The sequence below is a fragment of the Phaethon aethereus genome (assembly GCF_964289735.1).
Source record: "Phaethon aethereus genome assembly, chromosome: 10".
In the NCBI taxonomy this organism is placed as follows: Eukaryota; Metazoa; Chordata; class Aves; order Phaethontiformes; family Phaethontidae; genus Phaethon; species Phaethon aethereus.
This window is the reverse complement of record NC_138586.1, coordinates 1388787-1414583: the sequence shown is the minus strand read 5'-3', so window position 1 is coordinate 1414583 and position 25797 is coordinate 1388787.

Here is a 25797-nt window from a genome sequence, read left to right as displayed (position 1 = left end):
TGAGCTACCACTGCCTTCCCACCTGCAACGAGAAGCAGCAGCGTGCCAATGTTAAGGCTGCCAGCAAAAACAGCCCACTGTCCCACCGATCCCAAGCCAGATCGCACTTGCTTTAGGTCAGCAAGCAGTGCAGGATCAGGCCCCCACCTCTCCGAGAGTCTGGAGGTCAGCTCTCTGCCCCAGCCCCTGGCTCTTGGAAGAAGCAGCATTATCTAATGGCGCCTTCCCTTCATGGCACAAGAAGGGAAGAGCATCGCCCGTGGTCTGAACACGCCGTCCCCACCTGCAGCCCTCCCGACACTCCGTTCCCCAGGCTGAGGCTCAGCACCGAGGGAGGCTCAGTGACACCGCACTGATGTTAACAGGGAAGCCAAGACCATCACGCCCTGGGTCTGACTGGTGACGCACCCGGCCCAGCATCCCGCCGGTCGGGAGGAGCCGCCGGGCATGCCAAGGAGGACCGCATTACGGCACAGTGTCTCCTGCTGAGCCGGGGAGCTGATGGTCCCCTGCAGGGAGCACCCACAGGTCTGCCAGAAACGCAACACTAGATGCCACTCTGAAGGGCAGAGTGACAGTGGCTTTTGGCACTCCTGCTCCGTCCTTGCTCCTGGAAAGTACTCAACAGAGACTCGAGGCCAAGCTGAGAGCAGGTGAGAGATGGCAGAATCTCTCCAAGGGTCTGGGACCAAGACAAACACCGGGCTACTGGTAGAGCCTCAGGCCAAACACCATGTATTTATACATTTTCCAAAGGCAAGATGATCCTTAAGCATCTTTTGGCACTGCAAATCAGCTCTTACATAAACCTGGCTCAGCAGATGGACTCCAGATCCAGCCTGGCCAAGCCAGGCTTCATGCAGGGATTTGGGAGACCACGGAGAGAAGGGGTTTCCCTGCATTGCCCCTAACTGCCTGGCAGGGGCTGGCCTCAAGCTCTGCCCACTCCCCTGCGCGATGTTAGTGCAGCCCTGGGACTGCTCTGAAGTTGGCAGGAGCTGCCTGCAACCTGCAGGGATGGGTCCTGCAGCCAAGGAACACCACGAAGTCTCGCCCCATCCTTGTGTCCTGCCTTACGGCTTCACAGGAGCAGCGCAAAAGGGTCCCAACGTAAATTTCAGAGACACTAAAAGGGCAAAAGCTAAAACTCCGTGGGCACTTTTGGGTGGTGGGGAGAGCCGAGCCTGTGTTTCATGGCCACACGCCTCCTCCCAGCTCGTAGAGATGTTCAGGGAGGAGCAAGGAGCGACTTGGGCAAGCCTCTGCCAAGGAAGGGACTGCAAAGAGAGTCAGCGTGGTCCACCTGGCTTCCCAAATCCTCGCCCGCAGTGGCTTTTAGCCCCTTTCTCTGGTGATATGCCCACGCCGCTCCCCACCCCGCTACAGAAGGGCGGGCAGGAGCCCGCCTGTGCCTGGAGCCCGGCTGGCGAGAGCCGGGTCCCTTTGTCACGGGTGGCGGAGGCTGAGGACTGCAGCTGGGCTGCCCGCGGCGGGGCCACGGGAGTTCGCGGGGGTGGGGGGCACAAGGGAAGCCGACCCCCTGCCCACCTCATGCTGCCCCCGTGCCGGCAGCAAACCCCTCCCCGCACCCGGCAGAAAGCCAGCGGGCCACCGACGGGGACCCCGCAGCCTGCCCCATCCCAGCGGGGCCGGGACCCCCCCAGCCCTCCGTTACCTCTGCAGGGCAGCCGTGCCGTGCCGTGCCGTGCCGTGCCGTGCCGTGCCGTGCCGTGCCGTGCCGTGCCGTGCCGTGCCGTGCCGTGCCGTGCCGCGCCGCGCCGCGCCGTGCCGTGCCGCCGCCCCGCTCTGCCCGCCCGGCCGTGGCCCTGCTCTTTTATGGCCGAGAAGGCGGTGAGCGCCGGCCCCCGCCGGCCCCGGGCCCGCCTCGCCCCCGCCCTCCCTCCCCGCCTCCCCCGCGGCCGGCTCGGCCCCCCCATCCCCGCGCCCGCTCCCCATCGGGAAGCGCCGTGCCGGGGCCGGGGGAGTCCGGGCGGTCCCTTTCCACGCCCCGCAAAGCAGGTTTGGCTCTAACGCCGTTGCACAGCGCCCCGACTGTCCCCCCGCGGCAGGTCACGGGGGGGCCGGGGGGTGCCCGCCCTGCACCCCCCGGCTGGCCATGGGAAGGGGGTGGTAGCCCTGAGGGCGCTGCGCTGCGGGGCACGAAGCGCTCTGCGGGCTGGTGGTGCAGGGGTGGGAGCGGGCGCGGGCCCCCGTTGCCCCGGCTCTTCGGCAGGGCAGCGTGTGCAGCCAGCAGCCCCAGCCCGGCCAGGCTGGCCCCGTGGGGCACGTTGCCCGGGGCCTGGCAGCACTTCAGCCCGCCGTGGGGCTCGGCACGAGCCGCAGAGCCGAGGGGCTCGGTGTGCTCGGGGGAACCACGGGCAGCTGCAAGACCCCGGGTGAGAGATGGAAGCGGTGCCCCAAGCCAGCCGGTTGCCAGGACATCCCTCACCCTTCTAGCCTGGCCTGGCTGTAGCTGCCCTCCCAGCTCACGCCCCAGATCCCGCATCCCCATTGCCGCGGGGAGGTGCGTCTCCGCGGCGCAGCTCCAGCGAGCGCGTATCACCTCTCGTTTGGCCGGCTCAGGTACCCGGGGTGGTAACGACGCAGGGCAGGATGCTCAAGGACCGCAGATCCTCGTCCAAAGGGCCGCTGCTTGGTGGGGTCCTTTCTGCTCTGTCTTAGAGCCTATGTCAGGGCTGGCTCACAGACACCCCGAGGTCCACGTGGCAACGTGTAGCCACAGGGCCCCACAGCTGGCCAAGGCTGTGCAGGGACAGGGAATTAGGGATGGAAACAATTTTTCACTTTTCAGCCCCAGACAATTTGCTCAGGGTCTGTTGAAAACTTCCACTTGTTTGGTCCACATTGCTGCTTCTGGGATAATTTTATATTCTTGAGCTGTGGGGACTGAAGTCCCCTTTCCCAAGGTACAAATAACCCCCGGTGGGGTCATAAAGCAACGCCTGGCCTGTTGCAGTAGCCTTTTGGTTAGTGCTGGTGAAGCCAGGCATGAGAAGGCATTGCAAAGAGAGAATTAATATCTTTTTTGTTCGCTTAAAATGGCGAGTTTTCTGTAAAGACAGGAAAATACAATGACTCCAGATAACATCTCAATATTTGCCTGTTTCCTGGAAGTCTGGTGAAGGCGGCCTAAAATCCAACTTTCTGTGACAGCGCAGCTGACCTGAGTTCATCTATGAGCTTATTTACGTGTACCTGTCAAATTCTGTAAGGGCAGAAAATGTAATGAAGATCACGTCCTGCACGCAGTCTGGGAACTCAGGCCCAAGGAATTTTTCTGTTTGGCTTTCTCATTGCTGTTTTCTTGTATCCCGGCAGTCTCATTGCACAGATGTCTGACATGGTCACCAAAAGCACAGTTAAGAGGTGGGGCGTCTCTCTGAATAAACAGGCTGGGATGCTGTTCCCTGGGTCTGTCAGTCATTTGAAAGAATAAATCCACAGGTATCGGTCTTTTACAGCGAGTCAAAGGCCGCCCAAAGAATGTCCTGACATGGCAAAGCAAACGCGGCACGGCGATGCAAAGGGCGCTCGGTGAAGGGGCCAGCCTTGGTATTAAAATCAGCTCATGGACCAGCTTCTGCGTATGTCCCGTCAGGGCTGTTTGCTTATTTTTCTATACAGTGCAGGGCCGTCCAGCAGCACCTCTGTCTGCAGGAGAGCAGGTGGGAGCAGTCCTTGAAAAATCCCACGGTAGTGGAAGTGTCTTGAATTCAGCAGCATCCTGTGAATTCAGGGGTTGTGATTATTAGCAACGTGGATCGGGGCCGAGAAGGCTAACTTTTCACGCATTAAACCAGGAACTTTGCCATGTGCGTGTTTTGTGGAGTATATGTATAGATGGGGGAAAGTTAAAAATGGCATAAAGTGTTTAGAGGTTATAGAAACGAAAGACAAAAAATGCCCCAAACTAAAAAATAGGAAAAAAAAAAAAAAAAGAAAGGGGGAATAGGGAATGATTTTAACATTGTAACTCTTTTTTTACCTCAAAATTTTGTTTCATCTGCAAATGTTATAGCTGGAAAGAAAAAGACTTTGAAAACTTGGAGAGCCAAATTCCTCCTCACTACACTGTTGTGTAAAATGATTACAGCTGGGTATTGGACCTAACCAAAATTCTGTCTGGGATGGAGGGATGGATGGAGGGATGGAGGGATGAAGGGAGGGATGGAGGGATGGGTGGAGGGATGGAAGGACGGGTGATGGAGATTGCTTTGCTCAACAGGTAGTTGAAGCATCCTCTCTGAAAAGAGCCTGTGGGCAAATATGGTCACCATGAACCTGTTTGGCTGGTAGGGTTGGGTCAGGATGAAATCCAACGCATTTCTGTCTCAGTCTTCTGGAGGCCTGACCCAATGTGACTACAAGTTCATGGAATAATTCCCAGTGAAGTTTCAGCTCTGTCAGGCCACGACTCTCCATCTCCAGAAGATGCTGTGACCCCAACCACATCCAAAGTTAATGATTCAGCACTTCAGATCGTCCTCCCTCTCATCCATCCTGGCCCACTGGGGACTTGCAGAGGAGCAAAGGACGCAGAAAAAGCTCTCGGTACCGATTTCTGTGCTTCTTCCCAGCCAAAATCCTGGCGACGGTCTTACAAAACCTTATCTGATGCCAGCACAGGCAGACACGGAATAAAGAGCCCTGTTGAAGAGGCTTTTGGACATGTGCAGATGTGAGCAGCCAGATGCAAATCACAGGCAGGCTGTGTGCAGGCAGTTGTATTTTGCATTACAGCCTCCGCTGTGGGCTGTAACTCCATAAAACGCCCCGGTGTGTCTAGTGTTGCCCACCCAACAACCCCCAAGCCACAAGGGCTGGGGAGCCGTGGGCTTCGTCTGAAGGAGTCCCCGTGGCTTGTGTTTCCCTCCCAGAATCAGTGCAATATGGCAAAGGCTCTGAACGTGCGGGAAAGGGAAGCTGGAGGGGGTCGGTCTGGTGGGTATATTAGCCTTTATTTGCTGGAAGTCCTTATATTAAGTTTCTCCTCTCTCCAGTCCACTATTTTCCCCGACTCTGTCAGAAAGCCATCTCTTTGAGACCTTATAGTGCTCCATCAAACTTAGTTGAAATCGCCCAAAGAATTCAAAATATATGGGGGAAGGCAGAGGCACACTCTCTCACACACAGCACGCACGCATGCGTGCCTGTGCTGCGATCGTCATATTAATCTTGTTTCCTTAGGAAACGAGCCTAAAAATAACCTGAATTTGATAATGCATTTGGAAGGCTACAAAAGCAAGGCTGCCCCGGGGGAATTAGTTGGAGGCTCCCCGCAGAAAATGCTCTGTCTAGCGCCCTTGGCAAGGTGGCATCCCTGCCCGGAGCGGGATCATTGAGGCTGGAGGGATGGGGACGTTATTTTGGGGTGAGCGGAGTTATCCTGGAGGTTGTGCAGCACCGTGCTGAGAGAGCCGGGCTGGGAGCTCAGGAAAGGCGTGGGGAGAGGAGGACAGCAGGGAGGATGCTGGCGCTGAAGTCTTGGGAAGCTGTGGAGAAAACATCGTTTTCCCCAGCTGCTCCATGCAGAGCTCCAGGCACGTCGCAAATAGGTCAAGGCGTGTGTTTACCCCGTGTCTGTGCCACGACACCCTGGAAGAGCAAGCTCGGTCCCTCTCCTCCAGCCTCCCTTTGGACTGGAGATGGCACTTTCTTCTCCTGTTGCTGTTCAGACAGATCAGCCTCCTTCTGCCTACAAATTCCTGTCCACCATCACCCGAGCAACAGCCCAGCGAGTCTCACGCCAAGCCCTGCCCTTGTTCCTTGCGACGACACTCTGCTGCCTTCCACGGACCTTCCCCACCGAGCGACAACGCACCGCGCTGCTCCGGCGCTTTGCCCTCCGCGCTACCGAGGCTCGAATCGGTTCAAATATTTTCATCAGCTGAAACGGAAAGCATCCAGGCCACGGCTGACATGTCTTGAGGCGACTTGAAGCGTGGTCTCCAGAAGATGATTGGCACCGTAGAAGCGACAAGGGGGTCTGGAAACTCGGAAGAAGTTGCCAAGAGGTTTTATAAACCAGCCTTCACAAATTATTCCAAAAAAGAACGAAACAAGAAGTTGGGTCCCTCTCTGACTTCTGAAGACTTTTATCAACCGCAACAGTGGAACATGATTCATCCACGTCCCAAGAGAAGGAAGGAATGGGCTTAATGTGTGTGTGTTTGTGTCCACTCTGTCATTACACGGAATGTGGTCTGGTGATTGCAAGGAAGGCGCTGGCATAGCTTCCTGGCTGCTATTTCCAGATCTTCATGTTTTCTGAGCTCGGACACAGTTGGCTTCACCTCATCCTCAGGTGGGGGGGTCCTGCCGGCTCTCCAGTCACCATGAGCGTTGCTAAAAGCCCCATTGTGCTGCTCCAAAACTCTTGGAAAGATCTTTAAATATGTATTTTTAAGGGCTGAAAGGACTATAAACTGAAAATAAGACAGAAATTTTTCCACTGCCTGATTGTTTTCTCAGCTAAAAAAGAAAAAAAAAAAAGAAGCCCCAAATCAGTTATGCGCCCTGCTCTGATGATGACCTTGTGATACATCACGTTGCATGGATGTTGTCACAGAGAACCGATGCTGCTACATCTGCTTGGTCCGTTTCTTATCTAGCGATAACAAGGAGAAAAGCGTGTTGGGGAGGAGTACTTATCAGAGGAAAAATCCCGTATTTCATGTACGTCAGAAGGGTCCAGCACAGAGGTTCAAATTCCACTGTGCCGCTGTTACCATTCACGAACGAGTGCTAAATGCAGGAGTCTTTCATCCTCAAACAGAGCGGAGCTAGTCCTAAAAAGGCAGCAGAAGCCCTGAGTGCGAGACTCTTATGGGGCACTGCATTATTTTTAATCAGTTCAGGTCCTTACGGCTGTGTCACCACCAGTCAGTGGGAGAATTACCCTTTACAGCACCTCTGCTGTACAGTGCTTCCAGCTCTGCTCGTCTCACTCTTCCTCACCTCCATTTCTCCCCTCTTCCTCCTCTGTGCCATGTTTCTTTCAGCTTTCCCTCTCCATGTGCCAATAAAAATCCCACTGTGGGGTTTTCAAGTGTCGGTGAGAATAGCGGAGGGTCCAAGGGGGTCTCAGCCCTCAGCCACCGACCCCATGCAGGCTCCTAGACGCCCATAAATCAGCAGCAAACCCCCGCTAGCGTCACCGAGACGTATCTCTGGCTCTCGTCCTTCACCTCCCTTCTCCAGGAGCCGCGCGGGTCTGCGGGCAGGCACAGACCCCGTGCGCACGCGAAGGTGGGGAGAAGCGACCACCCTTCCTCGGCTCTGCCTGTGACACCCCGCTGCTCTCCTCGCTGAGGACTTGCTGTGCCTCAACGCGTAGCCCGGAAACTGCAGCCGTCGCCAGCTTCTATAAAAAGTGGTTAATCTTCTTCTGCTCGGCCAGGAGCTCAGGTGGCTTTGCCGCCCCGGGAACGGCGCGGGTAAGCGGCCACGTACGTCTGGCCCCGGCTGCCACGGTCCCGGGTGAGACCTCAGACTGGCATTTCAATAATTTACATATGCATCTCATCTTTCCCGTTTTTAGCATCATCTGCCAACTTGCGCTACTGTTGTTGTGTCCTTGCCGTGGCAGATAGGCTCGGACAAGGAAGGAAAAAGGCTGCGCTTACCGGTGCGCTTTAACTGGCTTTTCGGGGTGAAAGCTTCAATGTCTCTGCAGCAAAGCGCGGTTAGAAATCGGTAGCAGGATGAGGATTAGGCTGCAAACTCCTCCCAAAATGTGGGAGTTGCTGAGGATCGGGGTTTTCGTTCGGTGTCATCACCGCAGGAGGATTTTCCAGGATCCTCTCGGGCCGTGACGAAACCGGCGTCATCACCACTGACTTCAGGGGTGATGGAAATACTGCGTCGGAGATCCGTTTCCATCCTGTGCAATGTTTGCTAACAGTAACAAGAACACGCGCATCCACTCATCCCATTTCACCACCCGGAGGCAGGAACCGGATGGCCACTTCGCAACTGCTCATCGCTCGAGCAGAGATGTCTCACACGGCCTTTTCTTCGTGACCTCTTTCAAGCCGGTAAATTAAAATCATGGCGTAGAACTGCAAACGCCGCTGCATTTCGGGCGAGCGCTGTCAGAGCAAAGCCCAGCGGCGAAGGGTGCTGGAGCAGGTTTGGCAATATTTCACCGTGTCTTTAGTACTCAGAGGGAAGGGGGGTTAGGAACGGCCCGGCCATGGCAGAAGCATCTTCTGAGAAGCAGCAGAGCACCTCTGCGCAAGTGGGACGCCGGTACCCCAAGCACCCCCGATGCTTCCCTGCCTTGTGCTCACTGCCATCACCTGGAGGGCTTCTCACCCCCGGCTGAGTGCTCCAGACCGAATTCCGCCCTCAGCACCAGCCGGTAACCCAGCCCGTTCAACCTTCCGCTGAAGCAGCTCCCACGGCCTTTGCTTTGTCACGATACCGCGCTCGTTCAGGTACCTGGGTACTCTGCAAACGCAAACACCTTGCCCGCTGTGTTTCCCGGGTGCGAATCATTGAGACAGTGAGCTGAAAACAAGCTGGGCTATAAAACGTTCCACGCACGCTTAGGTTTCCACACACAGAAGACGTATTTAGGTGCTATCCAGCAAGACCCAACCTTGCGTCGTACAGCAGAGAGACGTGGTAAGAAGAAGACCTGAAGTCTAAACCGAGGGAGATGGCAGGCGGGCTGCAGGAGGAACCGGCCTCGGCCTCGTTGCAGATGGTCTGTTCCTCGGGCTCCGCCAACGCCATGCCCCGGGGTGAAGATGCCATCTGGCTCGGCAGAGCAGCCAGCCGGAGGACGGTGCTGGTGCAAGCAGAGGGGGACGAGGAGGATCTGCTTCAGCACACGCCTCTTTTAAAGCCAGCGTTTCTGCAAACCTGGCATCGCATCCCAGCTTGGAGGTGGGGCTGAATGAGGATGGGGGAACGTGGGGTGAAACAGAAACGCCAGCCCACCTGCTCTCTGAAACCTTGGATCGGGAAGCACCCCAGTGTTGCCCTTGGAGGGAGTGAGCTGTTGTGAATCCCTCCGGACCATCGAAGCAGCCTGCTGGCCCTGTGTGTTGAGCAGCAAGCCACAGCAATAAATCCAGGGCACCCCAAAGTGAACTGCCTTCCCCATACTCTCCTGCAAGTGGGAAGGCTCTTGGCCTCAGAGATTTCCATCTCTCCCAGCTTAGACAAGTTTCTACTCCTGTATTAAAGTCGCAGATGAGAAAAAAAATCCTATATGCTCAACATGGTATGAGGACACCCTGCAAATCACAAAAGGACAAGAGGAGCCTTTTTCAGAAGACCAGAAAGCTTGCTCTCAACCTGAGGTGCAAAGGAAATGGCTCAACCACTCCTGACACAGGAGGAGGGAGGACCAAGCTGTTCCTGGGATACGCATGGAGTCTCTGAAAAACCCTTTGTTCATGTGCTACAGCCCCTTGGAAACCCGGCTCCGTAGCTTTGGTCTGTCTCTGCTAGAAACACCGTCTCTCACGTGCTAACAGCAACGCAGTGCTGTGGAACTGGCAGGAACGTAGGCTAGAAGAGTCCTCCAAGGTCATCTAGTCCTAACCTGTGCTCCCACACCAGCCTCATAACACAAACAATCTCCCGGATGTATTAAATTCCACCTCCAAAGTGGACAGGATTTTTACCACCACAACTCTTGCTAAAAGAGGTCGCGCCGAGAGCCTTCTCATCTCCAGCCTAAATGGGTGCATGGCTTCTTCTCTCCACTTCTTCTCATGCCACCATCATCCTTCAGCTCAGACAGGCCTTGTCCCTTCTGCCCCTTCACAAGTAGCCTGAAACACAGAGAGGGAGAGAGACCTGCCCGATTTACCGCTGTCACAGCAGGACCAAAGAGAAGGCAGGACCGAGACCCAAAGCAACCATGGGCTAGCACAAGCAAGAACCGGAGGTGTCTTAGAAACATCAAGGGGCCCAATTCCAGCCCTCTTGGCAATGCAGAGGGGGTTTACTGCCCCGGTTTTGCAGACGGAGAGACCAGGGCACAAGAGCACCGACGGGACTTTGCCGAACCGTGGGAGCCAAGGATCGGTTTTGGAAAGCGTGGTCTAATTCAAGCATTATGCCGAGGAGACTTGTTGGCCTGTTCTTCTGGCGACGTGCCCTGTGCGCCTCATGACTTTGAGCATACCGGTAGTGCCAACGCTCAGCAGAGAGAGACAGGCTCGGAAGAGAGATTTCCTTGCGCTTAAAAGGGTTTTTGCGGCTCAGCACTGACTTCTCCAGCTCAGCTGCTCAGTTCCCACCCCAGTTCGGGAAAGCTCTTCCCGTGGGGCTGGTCTTGAAGACCAGAGCTGGGCTGGGGACTTGGAGGCTGCCGCGCAGGACTCCCAAGCACCCTTCAAGGGACTGCAGCGTGGCATGGGGACAGAGCTACGGAAACCGCCAGGAGAAGCCGGAGGGCTTTCTGAATAGTCGGTTCAGCCTTTAGAAGTTGCCAGGACAGAGGGAGGATACGTCGGTGACAGTGAACGCCGCGTTGTACTGGAGTAGCTCAGAACCCAGTGCCGGGAGAAGCCTGAAGCGCATTCAGACCCTGCCCGGCGTGACGAAATGGCATTTTACATGCGCTTGACGCTTCCAAGCGTGTTTATCCACTGCTGATCGGTCATGAGGGACAGGAACTGATTAGAGTCTCTCAAGGAGTTGCTTTTAAGCAGAAAATCTGTCCCCTGGCTGATTCCTCCCCACCTTCTTCCAAGTTCAGCCCGGCCTTCAGATGTCTGATCCCTTTTCTTCAGCGGGACCAGGATTTACTTACCACCGCTTTAGGTACCGCTGGGTTTCCGGGAGGATGCGCGGGAAGAGGATAACGGAGGACTTGCCTCCTCAGCTCCTGCCGGCTGAGGCTGCTGGAGGAGTCGTACCAGTCACACAGAGTGGCAGGGAGCAAAACCAGCTGAATTAAAGTGGGCCAGTTGCTGTGTGGTTCCCAGTTGACAGTAAAACTCAATTCTTACGTTCCCAGTTTAGCCTGTGTCGCAAATCTCTCTCTCCTCCCCTCCCAGATATCATTTAATCTAATTAATCTGCTTATCTGTATGATCTATCAGAAAAAGAAATCTTAATAGCTAGATAAATGTGCTGAATTAATATATATTTATTATTATTCATTATATTTATCACCATCTCGCTGTGCTAGAACTACGAAAACACAGTGAAAAAGAGTAATAACCCTCTTCCCAGTTTATAACTCATGTCGGATCAAACGTTTATCTCATCTCTGCATGTATCATGCAAAGCTCCGACCGCTATGAAATCCAGGTGGGGACACACACAAGAAAAAAAAGGCCATAAATGGCTTGAGAGAAGCCTTTAGACTGGTGTTCTGTGAGCACCGGAGCCAGCGGGGACCACGAGTGCCCACCCCGTTTGCTCCGTGCAGGCTCTTCAGCAGAAGCATTAACGGGAAGGGCTTTTGCAAACATGTTTTGTTGTTGTTTTCCATTTTGACTTTGAAGGGCTTCCTATGTATGAGGTCACTTGTTACGCACTAAACGCTGTCTTGCAGGTCAAGGTACATCACTTGGGAATCGGGTTGGTTTGGGTTTTTTTTTTTAAACTTTTTCCCTTTTTAAATTATTCTCCCAGTACCATCCAGCCAAAGACAGAAGAAAACCCCAACTCTCCCAACCCTCCCACTCCTGTGCTCCAACCCCTGGACAATGCTTCCTCCTATAGGCTGTTGTGTTAACTTTCAGCACAGCGTAGCACAGGCTACAGCAGTCGTAGCCTATTTATATAATGCCCTAAAGGTCAAGGAAAAGGATAAGCTTAATGCAGTTTTGACAACACAGTCCATCATAGCACAGTTACGCTAGTGTCGTGGTTGTGAGGAAATAAATAATGGTGGTCAGAGCTTGGCTGAATACTCTCTAATGCGGCCACAGAGGTGGTTGAGCCCAGCCCTGGGCTCTCCAGGCTTTAGAGCCAGACTAGAGGGCAACTGTATTGCCTGGATTCAGCTTCTCCTTTTGCAACATCTTGCCTTTAGGTAGCTCGAGGCTTTGGGAACTGGGGACGGGCAGGGGACGGGGTCTGGGTGTGATGGGAACATTTTATTCACCATCCTCTTTGGGAGTGTTTATCACCTGTGGAGTGACTGTCTACTGAAACATCCCAAGGAGTGAGCTGGGGATTATTGCCTTTTTTCATCTAGTGGCAGCTCTTTTTAATTGACCGGTGTCCTTCTAATGGAGGTGGGTGTCCAAGGCAGCAGGACTCACCCACAGGACACTCCTGCGTCCCCACTGATGGCAGATATTTCGTCCACCAGCCCATGCACACAGGCTCTGCCGCCGGAGCGAGACATGCTGTCCCGTGTGAACCCTCCAAGTGTGCAGTTCACCACCGACAAAGTCTGAAGGGAGCCAGGATGGGCCCAAAACATCGGCTTCTCTCCCCTGTGGAGCTGTGAACCATGGAGGAGCTGTGGTTGCTCTCCTGCCTTCCCACCCTGAGCACGAGCGGAGAGCAAAGGGGGATGAGACAGTCACAGCTCTGTCCCAGAGGTGGCTTCCACCCTGAGACCTCATAGCATGCTTCAGTGGTGCCATGTTTTCCATAGCACAGATCCTCTTTGCGAGCCCGGGTACAGGTGACGGTAGAGAACACAGAGCCTCACCTCACCCAAGCCTGATCTCTCTTTTAATTCACCCTTTTCCCACCCAAACATTAGCAAAATGCCACCTAAGAGCTGTTTTACAAGTGGATTTAACTAGAACTGAAAAAAACCCAAAGCAATCCATTGAAAACACAAAAGCGTTTGTTCCCTGGCATCTCCTGACTACTTGCTGTCGTGTTTCCATCAAGCGCACAATGACAGCCATGGTCATGCTACCGCTAGGACGGGTGACTCAGACCTCGCCCTCACTTTACCTGCTTGAAATGCTCAGCTCTCAGCCCTGCCATGTGTTTAGCTTTAATTATTGCCAGTAATGATGCCATGGCAATGCTAGGCAACCTGCATACTAGCAGTGCTGGAAGAATCCGCTACAAATAATGACAATGTTTAGCATTTTCCATCAAAAAAATGCCAAAGTGTTTTCCAAACACAGGTCGGTGACCTCTTCTGCCCTTGCGAACGAGAAAGTGGGGTCACCATCAGCAACTTCTAAAAGGTCCCCCAGAAAGTCTGCAGGACAGGTGGGAGAGGACTCAGGAGATGGGCACCAAAGCTACTGGCATCTCTCCTGCATCTGCAACATACCCACTCCACAGTTCTGGCCAGAAATCGTGTTTTGTCTTTTTCTTATTACTTCCCTCCTTCTGAGCATCAAAAGCGTCATTCAGGCAGAAGCAAGTTGACACTTTCAATATTTCAGGGAGTTTGAGGAGAAACAGGCTCGATCGCATCCTCCTCCACAGGAATGCGTCAGGCGCCGGGCCAAAAGGCCAACCAACAGCTGTTAAGGCTGCAAAACTGTGGCTGAGGAAGCATGAAAAAATGCTGAATGGACATAAAATTGGAGGCAGGAATTTAAAGCAGCTCGCTGTAATTAGCCGGCAACACAACTGGCTGTAACATACGGCTTCGCCCTCCATCATCATTTTGCTAGTGGTCTAACTCCTGACATACCCTTGCTTTGTCCCCGTTCTGTGAACTCTTGTCTCCTCTTCCCCATCTCAGAGCGGTGCTCGCCTCCCTCATAAGCGTTAATCTCTGCTACAGTGACCACAACCCACATGGACAATCAAGGTCGCTGTCCTCATACTACAAATGAGGACCCAGGTGACAGGGAGGTGAGCGGCTTGCCCATGGTCACACGAGGAGTGGCAATGGTGAGGAAGGAAACATCTTGCGAAGGACGTAACTGAGGATTCAGAAATGTTGCAGTTCGGCACCGAGTGCTGCTTTTGAACAGTTCTTCTACTTTGAACCTAAGAGAGCTTCACCAGCGAGATGTCCCTCAAAGCTGCTGCTCCGGCAAAAAAGTTTGGTGTCCGTGACTCAGTATTTCCATTTTCTTGGAAAACTCCCAGCCACCTCAGAAAATGGACTGGGGCCATCACCTGAGCCACAGGACTCTCCTCCTCCTCTCATCCTTTACCCTTCATTACCTCTTCTGTCATAAAGCTCATGCCTTACTGCCAATAAAGGCTTGGCATCGCATCCGACCCACAGCAACGCCAATGGCAGCAAACTGGATTCAGAAAGCAAGGACAGAGGGGCCATCCCGCTGCAGAGGGACACAGTTTATTGCCCTCTGGCACTGCACAGACCTGCTGTCAGCAAACGGCAAAGCAGTTTCTGTTGAAGTTTAACGCTGGCTTGATGAGCAGAAGAAAAACCTTACAGAGGAAATGTTGAATATTTCATGTAAATGGCGAGCAATGAAACTCATTTTCCCGTTAAGTATTCTTAAGGTGGATGTTAACTTTTTGTTCAGCTGCTGTGCAAAAGGAGTGATTACTCAGTTGGGAAAGACCTTGGGTCACGGCTGGAGTATTTGCATTAGCCGCTGCACATCCATGCTCTCATCTGGCCATGTGGAGAAGAGAAACAGCCATCTCTCAAGTGCAGCAGGAACATGAAGGGGTTTTGCAAAAAGGAGCTGGCAGCGAGGGATGTGTGCTAGGACATGTACGTCCTGCAGGTCCAGAGCAGTTCCTGGGATCCCACGGCTCACCCCGGTGCTGCTGTTGTCATTAATGTGGCGTAGCTCCTGGGTCCTGGCCCTGGGTCCCCGGGCGGTTGAGCACGGGATCTGCCTCATACACTCTATATACACTCAGATTAAAAACTGCCAGTGGCCAACAGCTGGACTCCGTGTTTATTCCAGTGGTAACTACAGGGACGAGGAGAGCAGCTGCAATATGGCCAAGGAGGGAACAATGCAAGCCTGCACGAGAGGGATGTCCGCATGGAGTTGGGAATTTGGACGGTGTCCTCCATCATGCAGAGATGGTCCTGAAGGCACCACCGAGCTGAGGGCATTGCAGAATACTTGACCTGCATGGAGTAGAAGTGGGGTTTTAATTGCAGGAGAACACTCAGACGCTGTCATTGTCCCTTAAAGCACAGCTGTATTATGGAGTGGAGTTCGGCAGCGTGGTCTGCTGGCACAGCCTTGGCCCAGCCTGCTGCCACCAGGAGCCCCGGAGAAGCCTGGGTGTGTGGTCTCCACCAGGTCCAGCATTTCAGAGCAAGGGCAAGGATAAAAGCTCAGTCTCTAGAGGAAAGCTGGCGGGTGGCAGCTTCAAGCCAAACAAAGCAAGTTAAATATTGAGAGTGTGTCTTCAAACTGCGGGACCCTCACCAGAGGGTAACGTGGAGGCTGAAAACGCATTTGGTTTCGGAGCACGACATGAGGATTTCGTGGGAGAAGGATCCACCGCAGCTATGACGTAAGGAGAGGCTGTCAGCTGCTTAGGAAATCCTTAAACTGGAGCCCACCAGCGGTTTTCTTTGGGTGGACCAGGAAATCACCACATACTTGCCCTGTTCTTTTGCCTTTCCTTGGGCAAATAGCCCTGGCCAGTGTTGGAGACAGGCTACTGGGCTGTATATTTTGAGGCTTATTCAGAGATGAGGTCTCTGACTTTTGAGGGAAAGAGGGTCCCCTCTGCTGGGTTGAGGGGACTGACAGCCCTGATCTCTTCTGGCTCCAGTTTAAATTCTTGTGGGTGCAATATATCTGCTGCTGTTCCGGCAGTAGCCTGACCAAGTGTCTCCTCAATGCTCTCCCAACCTGTTTCAGGGCTGAATAAAATTCTCTGGGTCAGTAAGAGGCTCCGAGCACCCAGGCAGCCTGTGTCTTAGCTGCAAGGGGCACCAGCTTCCAGAAGAGTGGGGGAAAGGAGCTGTGGAGGAGCAGTTACACCTCCACGCTTCTTGCACTGGCTCTCAGGGGTGTCTTTGGCTCCATTAGTGTTACGTTAATGACATTAAGAACTGGCTGTTTTCTCCTGCAGAAGACAGCTGCCGCCACGTGGGTAAGATGATGTGTGCTTGCAGACCACTGACGAAAGCATCCTCGGGCCAGGAGCTGCCTGGAGGAATAGAAAATTCGGCTTTAAATCCAGCTTGTTCGTAACAGCGTTTTGAAGGGGCTTTCCTGGCAGAGGACTAGGATCTGTGTCCCACCCTCTGTTGCTGCAGGTTTTGCAGATGGGAATTCAGTGCCGATGCGCGGTTTATCTTCCAAAGAGATATTGCACAAGTAGGATCTCGGCATCCCACTCCGCGTGCAGCCCTGGACTCTGGCTGGCCGTGCACCCAGGCACCCATCCAGGGCATCGTCTGCCATGAAGGGCGCCCAGTGCTGCCTCAGGGAAGAGAAGTGCTGAGGGTTGGGAGGAAGAGGACGTTTAGATTGGATATCAGGAAAAATTTCTTCACCGAGAGGGTGGTCAGGCATTGGAACAGGCTGCCCAGGGAGGTGGTGGAGTCACCATCTCTGGAAGTGTTCAAAAAACGTGTGGATGTGGCGCTTCAGGACATGGTTTAGGGGACACGGTGGTGCTGGATTAATGGTTGGACCTGATGATCCTGAAGGTCCTTTCCAACCTTAGTGATTCTGTGATTCTGTCAAGAAAGACACAGGGCAGATTCTCCCCAGCTCCCCTTGAGGTCATCCATGTAGGTGTTGCAGGTCACGGGAGACATTTAGGACCTATGAATCTGTCTCCTAAGATGGTCCAGAGGTGGGTAGACGTGTCCCCTCTTGCTATTATAGGTCCCTGAGGTGGGGAAGGAACCGCTCACTGTCAGATCTGCTACCGGCTCTCATTTTGCCGGGTGCAGAGTGCGTTGAGCATATGGCTGCCGTCATCTCCACTCCCTGCTTGGACTCACTCGGTTTATTGCTTGTGTTTACTCAAGGGGGAAAAAAAAAAAACACAGAAGAAGTGGGTCCATAAAGTAAAGACAGGCTTATTTGTCCTGCCACCGGTGGCACTCAATAGCAGTGATACAGCACTCGCCATGCTGGAGATAAATCAGGAGGAAAGGGAAGACAGCGAGGGCTTGCAGGGAAATAAGGCACCAAGAGTTAACGGGTGTTTGGAGACCAGGAGCATGCAGAGGCTTTTAGTGTCTCCCAGCAGAGCTGGGCAGCACCCTCTAGTGGGATCTCTGCTGGCCGGCTTTCCACAAAGCATCCCCTAAAAACACGCACCCCCCAAGGGAGGATGAGTATTTGCAACCCTTTCACCCACTAGTGACTTGAGAGTCCACTCAAGAACTCACCAGGGTCTGCTCTGGTGAAGGTCCCTTCGGCATCAAGACCTTGTCCGGAGAGGTGAGGGACAGCAGTGGAGATGTCAAACAGGCCAGTCTATGGATCACAGAGCAAAAATAAGTTCCCCACACTGCCCCAGACGCGTCCCCCAGCCCTCCTGTGCCTCTGCTCTCCATGAGGTGGTGGGCGACAGGGCGAGAGACCAGAGCAGAGCACCCCGGGACTGCTCCGGGGCTGGAAGAGCCCCCCGAGCAGCCACGGTGGGGCCAGGGCTAATCTTCCGGGCAGAGCAGGGGGTTGGCCACATTGCCTCCAGGACAGAAGTTCCCAAATTCTGCACCCCCGTGCGTGTTTCCCTTCTGGCCGCAAAGCAAGAAACGTGGAGGAATCAAAAATCAACCTACAGGAATTTGCCATTAAAGAACACGGGGCGAAATACCTCCCCACTCAAACACCTCCCCGTAACAAACCAGTGCCTCACTTGGCCTGGGTTATTTTCTGGATGGGCAGCAAATGCTGGGTGCTGTACTAACACCACGGTGCTCTTATTTTCCTGCGCTAGAGCAGCACGTACATCAACGTGATCTTCCAGAGAAGAGGCTGTCCATGCCTGGGTCACGGCCGCCGGCTCCAGCCCTCTTGGGTTATCTTTAGGTACCTTCAGATTGGTTTTTGTAAACCATGGAGCCGTTTGTCCGACTCGAATCCCGAGGCAGCGAGTTCCTCGGGGCAATTATACGTGGCCTAAAAAGATGTTGCTTTGTGTCTTTTCATGCTTTGCCTCTTCATTCGCAGAGTGGCCTTTTGTTCCCAGGCTGCAGTGCTGAGCGTTGCCGCCACACCGACCGACAGATAACTTCTGGAGATTCTATGGGATATAGAACAGAACAAATGGCTTCTCTTAAAATATTTTCTTTCTTTCATAAATCTTGATTATGCTGCTACATCCTTTCCAGACATATGAAACTGTTCTGAACCCAGCTAAAAATGCTGGTTCGGTGTTTTTTTTTTTCTTTAGCCCCACAGGTAATTCCTCTGGTGGGGAAGATGACGGGGCAAAGCTGCACCAGGCGCGTGGCGTGTTTGCAGGGCCAGCCCTGGGCAGAGCAGCTGGCTGTGCAGGGACCTGCTTTTTTGGGTCTGGACGCCCGCATCCCACTCGGACACCGCAGCCATCCTCTTGGGGGGCAGAGACGGAGCACGAGGGAGACACGGCCGTGCCTCCTTTCTCCTCTCTTCCCACGCTGGGCTGAGAGGGAAGCTGGTTCGTGACCTGGCTCCCAGTGTCTCGCAGGCTGCAGGCTGTTACTCCGCAGCGTGTTGCAGCCTGCAAGAAAGCCACCACGAGTGTGAGCCACTCTACAGTCCTGGTCCCAATCCAGGACCTGGAGAGAGCAGCAGAAAGAGGTGGAAAAGTTAGAGAGTTGGTAAATCTGAGAACACCAGCTGAAGTTAACGGGAGCCTTTGCACTGACCCCCATCTGGGCTTTTGGAGTGACATTAAATCTCAGAGCTTGCTGCAGTGTGGTTTCATCCAGCAGAGCCTGGGGGACATCATTTCTCGGTCTTTCTATTTGTTTTACCAGTCTCACCCCAGAAAACGGAGAGGGAGCATTCTTAGATGCCGAACGCAGCTCACTGCCAGCTGTGCTCGACTGTGAATGGGGATGGAAAAGGGAAAAAACCAGTTTTCTTATTGATCTAGTTCCTGCACAGAGCCTGGATTTATCTTCGTGTTCAGGAAAGCAAACAGAGAGCTAAAGACAAACAGCCACCTTGATTTACCAGTGAGATTAAGAGCATGTTAGCAGAACAAGGAAGAGTCTTCATGAAAAATGAAAGAAGAGCAGGCAGGTGGAAAGAGCAGTGAAGATGAAACTCAATGAGTGATCTAGGGCATGTAAGAAAACCATCAGCCCAGCAAAAATGCGAGAAGAGAGCACAGGAGGTGAAAACAGTGGGGGAAAACGAGGCATTATGTTTTATTCATCATACTGTTTTAGGTTTAAACGGCATCATCTTACTAAGAAGACGGATAGACGCGGGCATGCCTGTCTGTACGAGGCACTCACTGCAGTCACCGCAGCCCGGCAGGTCAGGAGCGAATGAAGGCCAACAGGCAAGTGGCAAAGAGATTGTCCGAGGCCACGGTGGCTACCACGCGCTGGGTCTTGCCCGTATACCTAAAAACCGCACGCACACGTGCCTGCACCATCCCCAGCAGCTTGCAGCTTCGCGGCAGAAGGAAGCAATGAACAACCTTGACCAAATTAACTTGGGAGGTCCGGGGCATGTTGAGAGTCAAGGGTCACCCTCCTGTGCAGCAGGGCAGGTGCCCCCGGCCAAGCGACAAGAGCCAGGGACGCCGAAGCATCAGACTCTTGCAGGGGACCCTTTACCTCATTTGCTCCTCCCATCTTCTCCCTCTCACTTCCAAATCCAAAGAGAAGTAAGACGGCTACCGAGCTTGCAAAGCAGAGCCCTGCGAAGCTGAGGGAGCCCAGCTCCACAGCTGCCTCTGCAATTTTAATTCCTCCTACTCCATGTACGTGCTTCAACAGGGGCTTTGAGAGCATCTTTGGTGCTTTAGCGTTGACATCTGGTACCTGGCAGAGCCTCAGCCAGACACTGCCTGGGGCACACGTGCGATGCTCTCGAGCGCTGGGTGGAGGCAGGAGCAGTGTTACACCGCTGGTCATCTGTGACTGCAGTAGACATCGAAGAAATTAAGGATGTGAATCTCTTGAAACTTCCATGGTTTGGTCCTGGGGAGAGGAAAGGAAAAAAGGGGAAGTCGTCAAGTAAATTGTTTGTTCAGCTCCCATCTTTCCTCTACATTGTAAGTCATCTCTCAACCTTCATCATGACATCAAAGATCGTGTTGTAGCATACCGTCCTTCCAACTGCTTTCCCTGGGAAGGAGAAAAATGGGCCAAACAAGCTGGGATTTGACCCTGGGGTGGGTGAAATTCTTGATATGCCTACTGGGTTTCCGAACTGCTGAGCAACACTGGTGCAAGAGTGAGGGCAAAGCGCATGAGAGAGAGAAGTCCGGTTGCTGAAGAACTTTGGAAAACCAAAGCAGAAGAGCTGACGGGGCCATGAGACTAGCTGGGAATCTATGTAAGGTCTCTGGGAAGCCCCCTCGGGGGGTCAAGGCAAGAGTCTGCCTGTGCTGGCAACATCACAAGGCAACAGGCCATATCCCCAGCCGGACCTCGGCAGCAAGGTGAGCTTCAGCAGAGCAGCTTCTTGACACAGGTAATCCACCCTGTTAGCACCTGACCACCAGGCATATGCTGCGTGACTTATTCCAGTTTTCCACCATTGGTGCCAGCCTAAAAATGTGACTGCTCTGCGGAGGACTGGACACAACTGGCATGAAAAGCTGTAGCAGTAACTCTGGACAAATGATGATGTCTCCATGACCAGTGCCCAGAATACTAAGAGAACTGTGAAGGAGGAGACACTCATTTTTGGGCCAGATTGCTGCACCCTATTTCCTCATCTCTCATCGAGTTTAAGAAGCCGTAACAAAAGCAGATCAGAAGATGTGAGACACAGGTAGGAGGGAGATGACCTTGGCCTCGTGCCCATCTTGTTCGTTTTGGGGAAGCAGTTGCTGCTCTTGACGAAAGCCACATCCGAGCACGCGGCAGCATGGGGCCACCTCTCTCAGCATCCAAGGTGCTTTCAGAGGGTTACTCGGCCCAGTGCTGCCTGACTCGGTAGGAAGAAGGTGCGAGGCAGATATCCTGCGGCAACTTGTGATAATTTTGGTCCCAGGGAGCTGGGACTTTCCATGCACCGGCTGATGGGACAGGACAAAGAGAAGGGACCGCCAGCAAGGACCAGCAAGAGCGGGCAGACCCTGTGGTAGAGGCAGCACAACCGTGCTGCTGGTGCAAGGCAAAGAGGAATTTTTTCTTCATGGGCAGCAAGGAGGCTGAAGAAAATCCAGAGTAGGAGCAAGGAGAAAGATTGGGACATCTGTTCATTTTTGGAGCAGCAGTGCCCATGCATGTCTGATCATCTAATGGTCCAGAGCAAGTCCCCTTCCTGAGAAGTCCTGGTTGCCACCTCTTTTTTAGGGGCAATGGCAGGACCTGCCCATTAAACATTGAAATGGTTGGGTATTCGGGGAATGCAGGCTGGTTAAGCACCGAAAATAAGGTTTGACATCAAATAGTGACTGCAAGTCCCTGCAGCAGAAAATTCAATAGCTTAAATTCTCTGCTGTGCCCTGCGGTAAAATCAGCTTTCTGTTCCCTGTTTTGGGAAGGAGGAGAAAAGCAAACGACTGCAGATTGCTAATCTCGGCCAGGGAATGGCAATCAGACATTCCAAATTCTGTATGGTTTTGATTCCTTCAGCCTGAACGTTAGAATAATCAAGTTATTTCTGCATTTGGGATCGGGTGGAAAAATTAACGCACGCTATATTTCCCCACTTGTATTTCCCTTTTCTACATTAGCTCATTTGTACGTGCAATTTCCTCATTTCTCTTTGCATGAAAACTCTTAAAAACACCCCTCTATTTTTAATGGTCATTCATTAGGATTATGAGTTTGCAGCAATTGAGATTAATTGGTCGTTCGCACCGCTCTTACAGCTGCTTCATCCTGTTTGCAGATGCGGGCAGGGAAACGCACGCCGGCAACCGCTGGCTTTTTCAAGGTTTCTTTGGTCTTGTTTCTCTCCCAGCCTTCAGAAGGCTAGATGTACCCTCTGCTTAAAATAAAAGCTTCGATTCCCCAGTGTCTACATCAGCCCTGAGACTCAAGGGAAACGGTCCAGGGGAATGACGGGTCTGGGCGCTGGTGCCTGAGCTGCGGAGCAGCTTTCTGCCAGCTCCTGGGACTGCCTGGGTGCAGCCAGGAATCCTGGAGTAACACCTTCTCTGCTGTTTTATTCTTGAAATTTTTATTATTATTTTTTTTTTTCAGCCGAGCAGGATGGTCTCAAAAAACCCTCCCTGCTCCCAGCGGAACTGGGGCTCGTGTGCCAGGCTGGCGTCTGGATGAGTTATTCTCCTCAACCGTGTTTGTGCAAGGGAGGCATTTCCCCCCTTGCGCTCCCCGCGACGCCCGTGAATGAAAATGAAGGCGTGCGCAGCCGGCTGGAAGAGAAGAATATCCGCTCTGCGAGCGAGAAGAGGTTAAGAAGACCGAGTTTATGGAAAAAATATGACGCCATGAATGGAAGCCATGGAATGGCCTAGCATCTTTACTGTCTCGCAGTAAATGATGCTGTGTTAATGCAGTCCTGCTGTGCAGCGCGATCGTGTTTTTCTCTTCCCTAATGCTTGCCCCTTCTAATTTACCCTCCAGAATGCACATAATGCCCTCGAAGATCACAAATTAAATAAGTCACTTTTCCAAGGCACCAAACACAGCTACAGCTTTCCGTGGCCGTGTCTGGCACCCAGACCTAACACCAGGAGTCTACACAACCTCACTGACCCAACCAGCGTTGAGTCATGACCCCACTGTAACGTGCTGGAGAAGGAGGGATGACCACAGCTCGCTGCGGGCTGTGGCTCACAGTGTCCCCTGTCCCCATCAACACCTGGCAAATGAATAGTTCAGTTAAATCATTGCCACTTCCCGGTGACTGTTGCTTTTTAATCCCTTGTTCTGCCAGTTTAGACTCAGGCCGAGGCAGAGAAGTATGGCCTGGGTCATACTGGCTCAATGCCACCAAAACACGTAAGCTGGTGCAACGGTTTGGGGTAGAGCTTCTCAGTGAATGATCGGGATTGCTCGGTGGGAACCCGGCACATGCAGGGCTGAAAAACCTGATTCTGAAGCTAAATATGAAGGCAATGTGCTGGCTGTACCAGAGATGGGTTTGTCTGCCTTCTTCCTGTCTAAGGTCACCCGGCATAATTGAGCTCCAGGCACGTGGTTCCCAGGCACCAGCTGAAAGCCAGATTGCCTTTGTTACCCTTCAAAGGTGTCAATAGTTCCAGCCCCAGATACATTCAAGACTGAGATTTCTGCACCGATCTGTTTCGGAAGCCAAGGCTGAAGCCCACCTGAGCTGCGACCAGAGCATTCCCTCTTCGGGCCATGACCATGAAACTTCCAGGAACTAGGCAAACACAGAGCTCTCATTTCCCCTAAAATATTTCCACAAAAAGAGTATATCAGGCTTCCTCCCCAGCTGAGGGCCACCAAGGATGGATGGAAGAAACAACCCTTCCGCCTAGGCCATGAGAGTGATCCTTAAGGCATCAATGACAGCTACTGCCCTGCTGTCCCACAGCTAGACCTTGAGGCTGCCCCTCCACGCCACTCTCCAAATCCTCATTCCTAGCTCCTGACTCTGTCTCCTCTCTGGATTATTGCTCTTGGCTCCAGCACGGACCTCAGTTATTTGCAGGATGGCGCTGGCACCAATGCCTTCGGCTTCAGCAGGACCTGGCTTTTGGTTAAGACCAAAGTGTATCCCAAAGCACGAGTCTTCCTTTATGCTTAAAGCTAAATTACGTGTCACAATTATGTGCCTCGCTTAACGAGGGCACGTAATGTGCCATTAGCATCCCGCCCGACTCCTAAATCTCCTGGAGGTTTCTGAGCCCCTTTGTTAAAGGAGGAGGGCTGGGGAGACGGCGACTGACTAGAGGCTGAACCACGGTTCTCCCTTCAGCACTTTGACTATCTTTAACGAAACAAGGAGGAAATGGAGGGTAACTTTGCCTTGCTTTGCTTTTTGTTCAAAACCTGCTTCATCGCCAGCCGCTCGGATGCTCTGCTTGCTCTCAGCCGCCCCTGGTCTCTGCAGCACGTGCACGAGGGGTTTCCTGCCCTGGCCTCAGGCCGGCAGCTCATGGGCTTCACTCAGGTTCTTCAGGCTTCCTGTTTTTCTCTTAAAGCTTTCATTTTACCGGCAAACTGTTTCCTGTTCTCAGGCGTCTCGCGCCTGAAATCTTGCAGTTTATCCTCAGCGAGACGTGGCTGGTGAAGTCTCCGAACGCTCTTCCCTTGGCTAACGCATCCTCCTCCTGCCTGGGTGGGTGATGTGCACCTCTGTGGACGTTTCAGGAAGGTTTCGCCGGGGTCTTTAAGCCTTACGGGATGTCTCTAGAAAGCGGGGAGGGGGGGTTAGCTGGCTCCGCTACGGGCGGCTTTTCGATTGCTTTCGCGGCAGGTATGGCGCTTTCCGCATCAGCTCACCACGGAGCAGCCAGCCCTCTGCTACTTCGGCTTTCCACCGTTTTCCTCTCGCTCAAGTGCTGCTATTGGGTCTTTTTTTTTTTTTTTTTTTTTTTTTTTTTGTCACAGCCATGGTAGAGAAAGTTTAAATAATCGCAGATGTGATTTCAAGCTCGTCAGCGACGTGGCTGAGCTGAGAGCCCCGTCACGATGGGGAGGGACCTGTTCAAGGCTTCATTTCTTCCAGCTCATTGCAGAGCAACCGGTAGATTTCAAAAACAGTGAATTTCTCTTAGAAAACGTTCCAAGCGCGTGTTCTAAATGTCATTATTTTCCTACAGCCTGTATTTTTTGCTTATGCCTAATTCTTACTAAAATATTTGTATTAAATGCAACCTTCTAGTTGGAGCCACTTTGCCGATGCCCTCACCGCCCAGATCAGAGGCTGTGAGACAACTGCCGGTCGCTTCTGCGTGTTTTTACGTGACATCCAGGACATGAGCCGCCATTTCCTCCTGGACAGTCCTGGGCTTGCTTGACAGTGGGAATATATCCCTGTGAGCCTTAGCTCTGACTAGGAAGCCGTGTGAGAACTCTCCATTAAGAACATTGTGGATCAAAAAAAAAAAAAAAAAGCAGTTTTAGCGTTCTGGCTAAACGCTGCTCAGGTGTTTTAAACAAATCCTTCCCTTCTGGCACTGGGTTGACCCGAATACTGATTCAGGTCTCAAGTGCTGTCAATCAGTACTTGAGTACGAATCAATACTGATTCAGTGCTCAAGACACTATGCTGAGTTGGAACCAAAAAGAGTGGGGTTTTTTTGGAAGAAATTCGGAGAGTTTTATCGTGGCCTTATTGGGCTGGATGCACTGGCGTGTCCTGCTTGCACTGGGCAGGAATTCAGAGCAGCTGGTCATAACAGGCCCTTCTGGCCTCACGCCTGCAACCATTACTTAACGCTCGTGCTGTCTGCGAGGTAACGGAGACGCAACCAGCGTGGCGGGAGTGCATTTTCCTGGTGCGCCCGGAGCTCGCGTAGGGACCGTCTCTCCAGCCTGTTGGTGTTTCACAGGCGGTGCTGCGCAAGCAAATTTAATTTAAGATTAAATGGAGGAAGTCTTGATCTGAAGATGCGCCACATCAGTACAGGGTGTCAAGAACCGGCAACAAGCACACAAGTTCCCTCTTGAACGTCGGACGATCTTTAGCTGGCTAGAGAGCGCTGGGGTCTGCAGGGTTGCTCCCTCCGCCAACGTAAAATTATTTTTTTTTACCATTTGCATCAAATCTGTCATTAGAGGTCAGCAACAAACCATTCTAACATGACACAGCGTTACAGCCTCATCCTGTCTCTCCGTAGTTTTGGTGGAAGTTTTAACGGTACCCAGACATTTCAGGAGTACGTAGCTATTTGATTAGGATC